The sequence below is a fragment of the Antechinus flavipes genome, chromosome 3, assembly GCF_016432865.1.
Source record: "Antechinus flavipes isolate AdamAnt ecotype Samford, QLD, Australia chromosome 3, AdamAnt_v2, whole genome shotgun sequence".
NCBI lineage: Eukaryota > Metazoa > Chordata > Mammalia > Dasyuromorphia > Dasyuridae > Antechinus > Antechinus flavipes.
Window position 1 is genome coordinate 572,325,431 of NC_067400.1, and position 13,304 is coordinate 572,338,734.

Below are 13,304 nucleotides of genomic sequence, written 5' to 3' on the forward strand. Positions count from 1 at the left end.
CTACCCACTACTAGCGCAATTACGTGCGTTTCTATTTCGGTGCCCTCTGCTCCCCGGGAGCCGAGGCGGCGGCAGAGGAAAGGAAGCTCCCTGAGGGAGCTCCCTGAGCTCCCTTTGTCGGGTCTATCGAAGCATCGGGGCCAAACTCTGAGCGTTTCAGGAACGTGTGTTTTTAAACGACGGATTATAGGTCAGGAGTCCAGACTCTGCCACTGATGGACTAGGTTCTCCTGGGCAAAACGTCTTTGCTTTCTCGGGCCCTAGCTTTCCTTTCGGGAAAATGAGAGAGAGCTTGGATTAAAGTGACATCTAGGATCGGGTCCGACTCGGATAGCTTGTGCCCGGTGGGGGTGAAGAAAGAGAGACAGAGACAGAAACGGGCACAGACGCAGAAAAACGGGCACGGGGCAAGAGTCGGGGAGAGAAATCTGCAGATTTGAGCCACTGCCCCTGCATGCCGCCGATTCTGAAGTCCTCCAGGGTCAGAAAGCGGGGGAAGAGCGGAAATGTCTCTTTGTCTCTCGCCTCTGCTCTCCCCAGAACCTCCCAGATCGGAAAGGAGAAAACTGCTTCCCCTGGTCTAACTTAGCAGCTTCGGGCAGAAAAGGAAGCCGGTAGAATTGGGGGGAGGGAAGTGGAAGCGGCACCTGCCCGATAAACAGGGGAACCTGGCTCCAATCTCCGGCCGGTCACTAAGTAGATGAGCCACCAGGGATAAGCAAGTCACTTCCCCTTTCTGAGGTTTACAGGTTTCCTCCCCTGTAAAATGGCGATAATAATATGTACTCCTCATTGCCTTCCAGAGCTATTACAAGAATTAAATGAGATAATGAATGTACAGCTAAACATCTAGTGCTATATTAAGGCAAGATGTCATTATCACTCCGAGAACGCCAAAACTGGAAGGACTTCAGAGATCCTTCAACCCCCTCATTTTGTAGGAGAGAAAACAGAAGCAGAGAGGGGAAGTGATGTTCCTCGTGGGGGGGAGGGAAGTATCAGGGGCAAGACTGAACTCCAGTTCTCCTCAGCTTTTTTCCTGGAGGTGACTTCCCACTTAGTGTCTTATAAATAAACGTGTTGCCTGGACTGAGAGCTTCCCAGTAAAGACACGAATATCCTAGACCCCCTGCTAGATTCTAAACTTGTTGAGAGTAGGAACTGGGTCATATCCATCTCTTTCTCCCTTCAGCAATCCTGCACAGAGTAGGTTCATAATAAATATTTATCCACTGCGTGAATTAAAGTATCAACTGCTTCATGATTTGAATAATACTAATAGTAGTTATAGCTATCAAGCTATTTCTATTAATATTCCTATGTTTTTGCAAAGATTTGCAAGTGCTTTATATATATCTCATTTGATTTGTAGAATGGCTAATAAAGGGAAGTACCAGTTATCAATTAATGCAAAATATTTTAAATAATTTTTTGGAAATAATTGTCATTCTGTCTCAATTTCTTTCTTTCCTTCTTCCTTTCTTCCCTCCCTCATTCCTTCCTTTCTTCTTTCTTTGCCCTGAACCAGTTTATAAAGCTCGACCCTGCAAAGTTTTCTTAAATACCAGTCCTAGTTTAAACTGGCCAAGATTGAGAAGAAATAGAAAACAGTCAGCGTTGGAGGGGCTGTGAGAAGCCAAGCACATTAAGGCATTATTGGCAAAGCTGTTCAGCCATTTAAGATAATAATTTGAAATCTTTTTTTTTTTTTTTTTGGAGGGGTGAGTCACTTAATTATTCATCCCCTTTGATGCAGACATCTCATTACAGATCAGCTATATCAAAGAGACCGCTGACAAAAAGAAGGATTTTATATGTAATATAATATTCATAGCAGTACTCTTCATGGTAACAAAAAAACTGGCAACAGAGCGTACTAATTGATTGGGAATGGCTGAACAAACAGTGGCAGATAAATATAATGGAATATTAATGTGACATTAAGAAATGAGGTATTCAGAGAATTCAGAGAAAAATAGAAGGTTTTGAAATAACTCAGAATAGAGGACATAATATGCCATATACAACAATATAAATAAAAACAATACAAAAATGCTGCCAAACTCATATTATTGCAAATAACCCAGCTTGGTTGGAGAGAAAAGAGGTGGAAATATACTTTACTCCTCTAATTAGAGAGATAAAAGACTACATTAAGGATACTGGAGTCAGGAAGACTCATTTTCCTGAGTTCAAATCTGGCCTCAGATACTTAGTTGATATATGATCCTGGACAAGTCACTTCACCCTGCTTGCTTCAGAATTTCCTCATCTATAAAATGATCTGAAGAAGTAAATAGCAAGCCATTCCAGTATCTTTGACAAGAAAACCTAAAATGGAATCACAGAGAAGTCAGACACAACTAACAAATATCATATGGGAGGGGGTACTACAAGTGTGGAACAAGGTGTGTGTGTATATATATAGTTGACTCACAATTAAATTTTACTTAGGTTTTACATTGTTACAAGAGCCAATAAATAGGGTTGTAGGGATATTGGGAAATTATTTTAATTTCTAAGTTATTAATTGAGAGAAAAAAGAAAATGAGTGAAAGGAGAAAGGGTAGGATTTTCCAATGACCTATCCCTACCTTCTATTTAAAGCTTTTTCATGAGTTCCCTAAATGAACACGGATATCAATTCAAGAGGTGTTAGTTGGGAAGTGGTAGTGGGGATAATGGCTGTCCTTTTATTTTATTTTATTTTTTGGCTGAGGCAATTGGGGTTAAGTGACTTACCCTGGGTCACACAGCTAGGAAGTATTAAGTGTCTGAAATCAGAGTTGAACTCAGGTCCTCCTGACTTCAGGGCTGGTGCTCTATCCACTTTGCCACCTAGCTGCCCCTTTTTCAAAGAGAACTGTCAAGCAGGTGATGCTATGACTTACAAGTGAATTGGATTTAAGTGAGGGAGGACTGTGCAAAGTCACCTGCCTCACTTTCTCCTCCAGAGCCATCTGGGTCCAGTGACCATATATAAATTAGAATAATTGTGTGGTAAAAGAAAGGCAATGATGAAATTAGAAGAAATCTGATTTCAATTGCCAATTCTGTTTCTTAAAAGCTGTGGTTCGTTGGGGAATCACTTAATCTCTCTGAGTCTGTTTCTTCCTAAGTAAAAGGGAATAATAAAACTGAGTGCTTCACTCAGGATTTTAGTGAGGAGATAATATATGTTCACTGTATATAAATGCCAGTTATCATCCTGTCATTATTGTTACTAATATTAATAATTATAATTTTGAAAGATGCCCATAAGGAAACACTAGACTCTTGAGTGCCACCTAAAAAGAGATCAAAAGGAGGCTAACCCAAGGTGTTTCAGATGAGAGGAAGAGGACTATTCATAGGTGCTTGGGACCAGGATAGTGTTGCCTGGAAATAGGTTAGGGTGGGGCACTGAGGCAGGAATAGGGACAAGAGCATGATTTCTTAGTGTACCTAGCAAGTCTGGGGATAATCAGCTTTCCATGGAAGAAGGACAATGGAAAGGTCCTAAGAACCTACTGGAAATCTAGTGTAATGGAGAGAGGAGGGAGGAGAAGGGTTAGACACTGTTTTTTCACTTTTTGATCTTGCTATTCAGGTCACTTTCCTTTTCTAGACCCCAATTTTCCCCTCTATAAAATAAAGGGGCTATACTCCCCCATTGGACTGTAAGCTTCTTGAGAGTAGATCTGCTGCTTTTTGCCTCTTTTTGTATCCCTAGCAATTAGTGTGGTGTCTGGTATATAGTAGGTACTTAATAAATGTTTATCAATGAACTCTAAAATCTCTTCCCATTCTAAACTTACGGTCCATCTCTTTTTTTTTTCCTTAAATTTTTTTCTCTCTTAAAATGCCAACTGAGGAGAGTGGGTTAGGTCAGCAGGGCCAGGGGTTCAATTGCCAGCATCACCACTTAATCATTTGGGTGACTATGAGCAAACCATTTCACTTTTCTGACCTCATTTTCCTCCTAAGTCATCACAGGTGATGGGGTTTTAATGTATTAGTATTAATACATTTTAATGTATTAGATTTAATGTATCAGAATCCTGTTATCTTTTTATCGAATACAGAGGTACCTTTCTGTGACTGACTCCTAAATTGATTAAGAAAGGACTCCTTCTATTTTATGTCACATCGAGGTAGCCATACTTGAACTGAGTGCCTCTCAGGGCTATTGAATGAAAATCGATTTAAGAGTCATAAAGTAGAGCAGCTAGGTGGAGCAATGGATAGAGCACCAGCCTTGAAATCAGGACCACCTGACTTCAAATCTGGCCTCAGACACTTAACACTTTAAGTGGCAAGTTACTTAATCCCAATTGCCTCAGCAAAAAAAAAAAAAGAAAAAAAAGTTTTCAAAACCATAAACTGTCATATAAATGTACCTTTTCCTTAACTTAGCTAGTATATTGCTTTGCACACCAAACTGAAATGTCATAGTCTATTTTCCATTTCTTTTGTACTAGCTTTTTACTCCATAATTGAAATGTTCTAGCCCTAAATGGAATCAGAGTATACAGACAATTGGACCTGGAATAAGGAAGACCTAAGTTCACTCACTTAATAGTTGTGTGACCCTAAGACATTTAACCTCAGTTTCCTTATCTGTAAATGATGATAATAATTTCCCCTGCTTCTCAGAGTTGTTGTGAGAATCAAGTAGCACAATATCTATAAAGCACTTAGAAGAGTTCTTGACACATAGTAAGTGCTATATAAAATTTATTATTGTTGTTGTTATGTTCTTCCTGCTCTCTGTCTCTTAGTATTCTTAGCTTCCTTCAACATGTAACTCAAATGATATCTTTTTCCTATTACTCCCAACTGCTAGTTAGTGCCTTCCCCTTTGAGATTATCTTTCATCTGCTTTGCGTGTATCTTATATATCTCTAATATATTCCTTAGACTATAAACTCCTTGAGATCAGGAACTATTTTTGCTTTTCTTTGTATCTAGAGAGCTTAGCAGAGTGCTTGACCCAAGGTGTTTCAGATGAGAGGAAGAGGACTATTCATAGGTGCTTGGGACCAGGATAGTGTTGCCTGGAAATAGGTTAGGGTGGGGCACTGAGGCAGGAATAGGGACAAGAGCATGATTTCTTAGTGTACCTAGCAAGTCTGGGGATAATCAGCTTTCCATGGAAGAAGGACAATGGAAAGGTCCTAAGAACCTACTGGAAATCTAGTGTAATGGAGAGAGGAAGGAGGAGAAGGGTTAGACACTGTTTTTTTCACTTTTTGATCTTGCTATTCAGGTCACTTTCCTTTTCTAGACCCCAATTTTCCCCTCTATAAAATAAAGGGGCTATACTCCCCCATTGGACTGTAAGCTTCTTGAGAGTAGATCTGCTGCTTTTTGCCTCTTTTTGTATCCCTAGCAATTAGTGTGGTGTCTGGTATATAGTAGGTACTTAATAAATGTTTATCAATGAACTCTAAAATCTCTTCCCATTCTAAACTTACGGTCCATCTCTTTTTTTTTTCCTTAAATTTTTTTCTCTCTTAAAATGCCAACTGAGGAGAGTGGGTTAGGTCAGCAGGGCCAGGGGTTCAATTGCCAGCATCACCACTTAATCATTTGGGTGACTATGAGCAAACCATTTCACTTTTCTGACCTCATTTTCCTCCTAAGTCATCACAGGTGATGGGGTTTTAATGTATTATTATTAATACATTTTAATGTATTAGATTTAATGTATCAGAATCCTGTTATCTTTTTATCGAATACAGAGGTACCTTTCTGTGACTGACTCCTAAATTGATTAAGAAAGGACTCCTTCTATTTTATGTCACATCGAGGTAGCCATACTTGAACTGAGTGCCTCTCAGGGCTATTGAATGAAAATCTGAAAGCTAGAGCAGCTAGGTGGAGCAATGGATAGAGCACCAGCCTTGAAATCAGGACCACCTGACTTCAAATCTGGCCTCAGACACTTAACACTTTAAGTGGCAAGTCACTTAATCCCAATTGCCTCAGCAAAAAAAAAAAGAAAAAAAGTTTTCAAAACCATAAACTGTCATATAAATGTACCTTTTCCTTAACTTAGCTAGTGTATTGCTTTGCACACCAAACTGAAATGTCATAGTCTATTTTCCATTTCTTTTGTACTAGCTTTTACTCCATAATTGAAATGTTCTAGCCCTAAATGGAATCAGAGTATACAGACAATTGGACCTGGAATAAGGAAGACCTGAGTTCACTCACTTAATAGTTGTGTGACCCTAAGACACTTAACCTCAGTTTCCTTATCTGTAAATGATGATAATAATTTCCCCTGCTTCTCAGAGTTGCTGTGAGAATCAAGTAGCACAATATCTATAAAACACTTAGAAGAGTTCTTGACACATAGTAAGTGCTATATAAAATTTATTATTGTTGTTGTTATGTTCTTCCTGCTCTCTGCCTCTTAGTATTCTTAGCTTCCTTCAACATGTAACTCAAATGATATCTTTTTCCTATTACTCCCAACTGCTAGTTAGTGCCTTCCCCTTTGAGATTATCTTTCATCTGCTTTGCGTGTATCTTATATATCTCTAATATATTCCTTAGACTATAAACTCCTTGAGATCAGGAACTATTTTTGCTTTTCTTTGTATCTAGAGAGCTTAGCAGAGTGCTTGACACATGGTAAGTGCTTACTAACTGTTTGTTGATCAACTGACTCATCCCAAACTGGTGATCTCTATCTCTGGTCTCTATGACTTGTCTACATCCCATTTGGAAAACCTCTGCTACAATTCTAATTACCAGCTTCCAATAACCCATAGTCACAGAAAATAAAAGACCCCGATGATCTACAACTGTGGTCCCTCTCCCTCTTCCCTAAGCACAGACCTTCATATGGAAAACAAACTCAGGAGTCACCTCCACATCCCCAGCAGACACACACTTACACACACACACACACACACACACACACACACACACACACTTTTGCCTTGTAATTACAGTTATTCACATTTGAGGACTTCCCTAATCACCCAGCACGGCAGAGTCCCAAGCAGGAACCCCAAAGATTGAGGACAGACTAGAAAGCCAGGTGCTATGTCATGGAGAACAAAGAAAAAGACCTTTGGGGGTCAGAGATGATTGAATCAGTGCCCAGAATTGGGAGTCAGGTGGGTGGGAGAGAGAAAGAAAGGGATAATTCTGCTGCGACTAACAGGGGACCTTGCCATATTAGACCCCAGGATTGTCACGGGCCTCGCTGAATCACTATGGCTCCTGAAGGGGTTGGCTAATGCTAGAAAGTCTACCATTAGAGCTTCATTCCTTTGGCTCAAGACTATCTCCTATTCAATGAAGATATCTCTAAAAGGGACTTAAGAATAAAAGCTTAACAATAACTTATACCTTAATATGAACCAATTTATCAGAAGTGAGGTAGGAAAGACAAATCTTTTCTCCATGAATGAACCCCAGTCCCTTTAACTAGTCTCTATGTGACATATTTCTCATTCTCTTTACCAATTCATTATATCCTTCTTTTCCGGTTTGTCAACATTCTTCCTAAAATGCAGCATCCAGAATTGAAGAGATGTGGTCTGGACACAACATAGAAAATTCATCATTTCCTGGGGTAGGAACAGACTTCCCTTCTGCTTTTTCTAGTTTCAGAAAGATAGCTCCATTCTAAATCCACCTATCCTTTATTAGAAAGGATCATTCCATTCCCCCAACACATGTGAGAAAGAAGAGAAAGAAGACTATGAAAATAACATTTCTTACAAGGGTTTTAAAACCTACAAAGGACTTTAAATCCATTATCTCACTTAATATCCACGATATAAAGTTCTGTCAAATGGTTAGTTTACTATGAATCAGGCTTAATTCTTCAGTCCTTTGAGGGAAATTTGTACCTAGCCAAGAAAAAAGTAAACCAAAAGAATGAAGTTCTAAGGGTAAAGATTCAGGTATTAGAGCAGACATTCATCAATTGGGGAATGGCTGAATAAATTATGATATATGAAAGTAATGCAGTATTATTGTTCTATAAAAAAAAGGAACAAGCTGATTTTAGAAAGGCCAGGAAAGATTTACATGAACTCCTACTGAGCGAAACAAGCAGAACCAGGAATTCGTTGTACACTATAACAGCAACATTGTACAATCATCGATTACAACAGCCTTGTCTCTTCTCCAGTGGTTCAGTGATCCAAGATAATCCCAATAAACTTTGGATGGCAAACACCATCCGCATCCAGAGGGAGAACTATGGAGAGTGAATGTAAATCAACACATACTATGTTCACTTTTTTTTTCTTCTCTTTTTTTCCCCTTGTGGTTTTTTTCCTTTCGTTCTGATTTTTATCTCCCAACATGATCCATAAAAAAATATGTAAAAAAAAATAACATATATGTATAACCAAAAAAAATTTTTTTAACATCTACCCGCGAAAAATAAAAATAAAAATAATTCCTAAAGGAAAGAAATTCTAGAATGGAAAGCTGGAGATCTGAGATTCTGTCCTTGCTCTGTCTTGATTCTGGACAAATGACTTTAATTGTTTTTTTTCCTGTCTTCATGGGATAATATATATCTCACCTACCTTCTTGGGTTCTTGAGGAAATGAAATGAAATGGTGAATAGGAAAGAGTAGATAAGAAGTTTTACATATTCCCTAAAAAATTAGTGGGGCAGACAGTTACTTTGGTTCCCAGCTGGCAGCTCCCCCCACTACCAGACCTGCATGGTGCTGTACACATACCTTCAAGGTGCACCTGTCCTGTGAGTGCAAAGTCTCAGCCTAGTGCCTCCCCTCCAACCCTTCCTCAGCCTGTCCCAGTATTCAAAGACAGCGCCCCTCTCCTAACTGAGGCACAATGCCCAGTTCTGAGCATCTTCCTCTCTGATCCTGGAACCCAGCCCAAAGAGGATCGACGTAGCAGTCGCAGGACTAGAGACATGGAGACCAGAGCTCTAAGTGGTTGATTCCACGATTTGCTTGCCTCAGTGCCCTTAGTTAAAACTCCATCTCGCCAGATGTGAAAAGGTCAGTTCTGATCCAGCTGGGACTTAAGAGATGAAAGGTGCCTACTTATCCTCACCTGACTTAGAGCAGGGTCTCTTTCTGGTGGGGGAACAAAACAGCAATAATTCTTATCAACTAATACTTATTAAATATCTACTGTGTGCAGAGCACAGATGCTAGGAACTGAAGTTCTGCTTCCAAGAGTTTACAATCTAGTAGACAGACTATGCCTTTCTTGTTGAGGATTTCTTTACAGTCACATTTTGAGCACAGGTCAAGTATCAGGTCTAATATGAGATTTTTCCTGATTCCCCACCCCTATACAAACATATATTTATTTATTTTGTGTGTGTGTGTGTGTGTGTGAGAGAGAGAGAGAGAGAGAGAGAGAGAGAGAGAGAGAGAGAGAGAGAGAGGAGAGAGAAAGAGAGGGAGAGAGAGAGGAGAGAGAGAGAGAGAAAAAGAAGGAGAGAGAGAGAGAGAGAGAGAGAGAGAGGAGAGAGAGAGAAAGAGAGAGAGAGAGAGAAAGGGAAAGAGAGAGAGAGACAGAGACAGAGAGAGACAGAGAAAAAGGTTTAAGAGAGAAAGAAAGAGAGAAAAGATAGAGAGGAAGAAGAGAGAGAAGACAGAGAGAAGGAGAGAGAAGACAGAGGAGATAGAAGAAGAAAAAGGAGGGGGGAGGAAGAAGAGGAGAAGGAAAAGGAGGGGGGAGGAAGAAGGGAGGAGAAAAAAGAGAGAGAGAGAGAGAGAGAGAGAGAGAAAATATGTCCATCTTGTCTTCCCCAATGGAATGTAAACTCCTAGAAGGAAGTTCTTTTTTTAATCTTTTTATTTTTCTTATCTTTTGTATTAATCAATCAACTAACAAGCATTTATTATCTATCTATCTACCTACTCTTCTAGGCTTGGGAAAACGAAAAATAAAGCAATCCCTGTCTTTAAGGAAAAGGTAAATGTACACACACACATACACACATACATATAATCCCAAGATTGTTGATTATTGATTGTAACCCAAGCCCTGCTCACCTTATAAATATTAATAATGAACATTTATCTAGAACTTTATCACTTATAAAATATTTCACATAAACGAGTCATTTATGTAAAGTACTTAGCCCAGGGCCTGATGCAGAGTGGATGCTAAGAAATGCTTATTGACTAACTGATCTCATTCAATCCCTGAAGCACAATGTCTAGATGCCCCTTAGAAGTTTTCAACTAATCTAGCATCCTCTCACACTTCCTTCCCATAATCCTCTTTCCCCAGGGACCTTTATCTAGAGGTAGACACTGAGCCAGGGTTCACCAATGTGCAAATTCAATGTTCTTTTCATGCTCCTTCACTGTGGGGCAACTGTGAGCATGAAAGATTTCCTCTGGTTCCTCTGGTCACAGCAACAAAGATAGACTTTTTTGCCTCCCCATCCCAGCTGCAGCTGTTCTCCTTATGGTTCAACCCTCCTCCCCAGCTTACCATCCTTTCATCCATGGTGTGGATGTCCTCTGGCTGTTGCCTTCTGGTCTACTCTCCTCTCCCTCCTTTCTTCTCTTTGGTCTCCCTTCCTATTCCTGTCCATTTACAGTCCCTGGGCCAGGCTCCTCCCTAGGGCATTTTATGAATATGCATATGTGGTAATTAATGCTTTCCTGGCATCCTTGGCCCTACGGGGAGCAAAGCATTCCCCAGCTGGCCTTGGGCCAGCCTCCGTCTCCCCCACCCCTACCTTGGTTCTTTAAGAGAGAGAGAACTCTGAGACACTGCTGGGATGTATGGGAAGTACCACGAAAAGGCTGCCATCCAGGCGTGCCTGAGCAATGCCCAGGCCAAATCTGAAGCTACGGTCCACAAAGATGAGGATGGAGGGAAGGATGCTTACAGAGCCATAGCTGACCATAGGTCATATAGAGGGAGAGGAAACACCCCCAGGGGGTAATACTTTGCCCCTCCTCCCCCAAATCAGGACTAGACTAAAAGACTCCTAGAAGTTTTCAGATAATCTGGTATTCTCTCATACCTTCCCCACTGTAATCTCCTTTCTCTAGGGACCTTTAGAATCAATCTAACTCAACATAAATTAAGTGCCTCCTGACCTCTGAGCATCCATAACAGCCCCAAACATGCTTGGGTACCTTGAGGCCCCAGAAATTGCTTGTGTGATCACTCTGGAGCTCTACCATTCTGTTCCCCTCCTCCACTTTCCAGGCCCACTCCCAGCCTGGATTTGCAGGCCTAAAAACTCTCATCCCTTGAGAATCAAACTTTTCCTAACTTTGATTCTTTCAGCCCAAAGCCACGAAATTGCCTTCACTTGTTCCTTGTGAGCAATAACTCAGTTGCAATTTCAAAGACCATGATAGAAAATAGAAATGTGTGTAGACATTTGTATTTCTACACAAGTGTATTATGTGTGAATATCCTTTGCTGAATCCCTTCTTGAACATGGTGGGTCCCTTGAGCTCTCCAAGGCCGTGTCAGTGGAAGGCAAACTCTGACAGGCCAGGTGAAATTGGAAAGGTCTCCAGCGAGAGCCTGGCTTAGTAATGGAACTTTTTGGCCACAGCTCAAGAACCATCAATGACTGTAATAGCTCACACTAGAACATTAAGATTTCCAAAGCCCTTTTATAGAATTAAACTTGGAGCCTCAGGTGTAGGAAGAGAGGAGAGGTGCTGAAGCTATTAACTCTGCTTTACAGATGAGGAAATTGAGCTTCAGAGAGATAAAGTGATTTGTGCAAGATGATCACACAGAAAGCCATTCTAGTATGTGTGGGAAATATAATTCAAATCCAGGCTTCCTAATCAATCAGTCAGTCAATGAGCATTTATTAAGTATGTACTGTGTGCCAGACACTATGATGAAACCCAAAGCTAGGCAAAAACATGGCCCATGCTCAGATCCCAATCTATATGTATTGTTTGAGGCTTTTGTAAGAGAAGGAAGAGAAGTTGTCATTTGCACATGTGGATGGAGGGAAAGATACAGACATCAATGGAAACGGCGACCATTGAAATATTGAGACTTGAACCCTGTGTTTCTGTCTTCAAATCTATAGCTCTTTCCATGGTAGCAGAGAGCTGTGAAGTCAGATTGACCTTGATTGACACATGCTGAGCTCTTAGTGGTCCAGTCAGACTTTAACCTTTTCAGGCTTTTAAAGAACAGATTGCTCATTAGAAGCTCTCTGTACCAATGAAATCCAAGGTCCCACTAGAGAAAAGCTGGTAAATGTTGGCATCCTGGGCATTATGGGTGTTTTGGAAAGGGCATGGGGCACTTTTTGCCAAAAGTATGGAGAGAGACGTTATCCAGAAGAAAGAACCATCCCCTCCCCAAAACATATCTGGATTCAGAAAACCAGCATTCATATGCTGCTACCTGTGCCAGCTTGGGCAAGTCAATGAATCTCTGAGCCTCAGTTTCCTCATCTATAAAATGAATGGATTACATATGGTGACCTCTGGGGTGTCCACTGGCTCCAAATCTGTGATCTTATATATTCTATATGTATGTGAGCATGGGCATTTATGTCTGATACATATGTTGCATTTTATACATACTTATATCTGAATGCCATATGCATATATTTGTGATTGCATGTATTATTAGTGTCATAGATTTATATAGAGGTGTTACATTTGTGGTCAAAAAATCTTTTTTTTTCCTAATTAATGAGCATTTATTTTCTTTCCTTCCCACTCTACCCCACTCCCAGTTTAAAAGAAGAAAAGAAAAGCAAAAGTCTTGGGTTCATATCCAAGCGAAATGAATTCTCACACCAGCCACATCCAGAGATGCACGTTTCCTTCTGCATCATGAGTTCCTCACCTGAGAGAGGGATTTTAGCCATTCACTGGGAATGTCACGCTCACATCCACCGGGAGTTCATCCCAGGAAGTATCACTCGTGCGTCCCCATTCTCCAAGATACCTTCCCTGCCAATGTGGCCTTTCCTGCCCACATGGGAGCCTCTGGAGCAGAGGGCAAGGCAGGAATGTTGGCACCTGGCCCACTCTTTTGTACTGCCTAAGAGAGGGCTGTGGGTAGGAATGGAGCTGGACAGGAGAAGAACTCTATTATTTAGGGCTTGGGAACGCTTATGACAAACACAGGCCGGGTCACTGGGTCATCAGTGGTCTCTTGGGCATCTCTGATTCAGATTAGACTTGCTTCCTGAAAAGGGCTGGTCTTCCTGTCACCTGTCAGGGCACTTTCTCTAGGTATCTCTGAGGGTCTTTATCCCAGTCTGGTATTTTCTGTGTTTGTGGGCTATTCATATTTAGAGATTTGTTCCAAGGACTTGTTCAAGATCACAAAAACGGCGAGTAATCGTG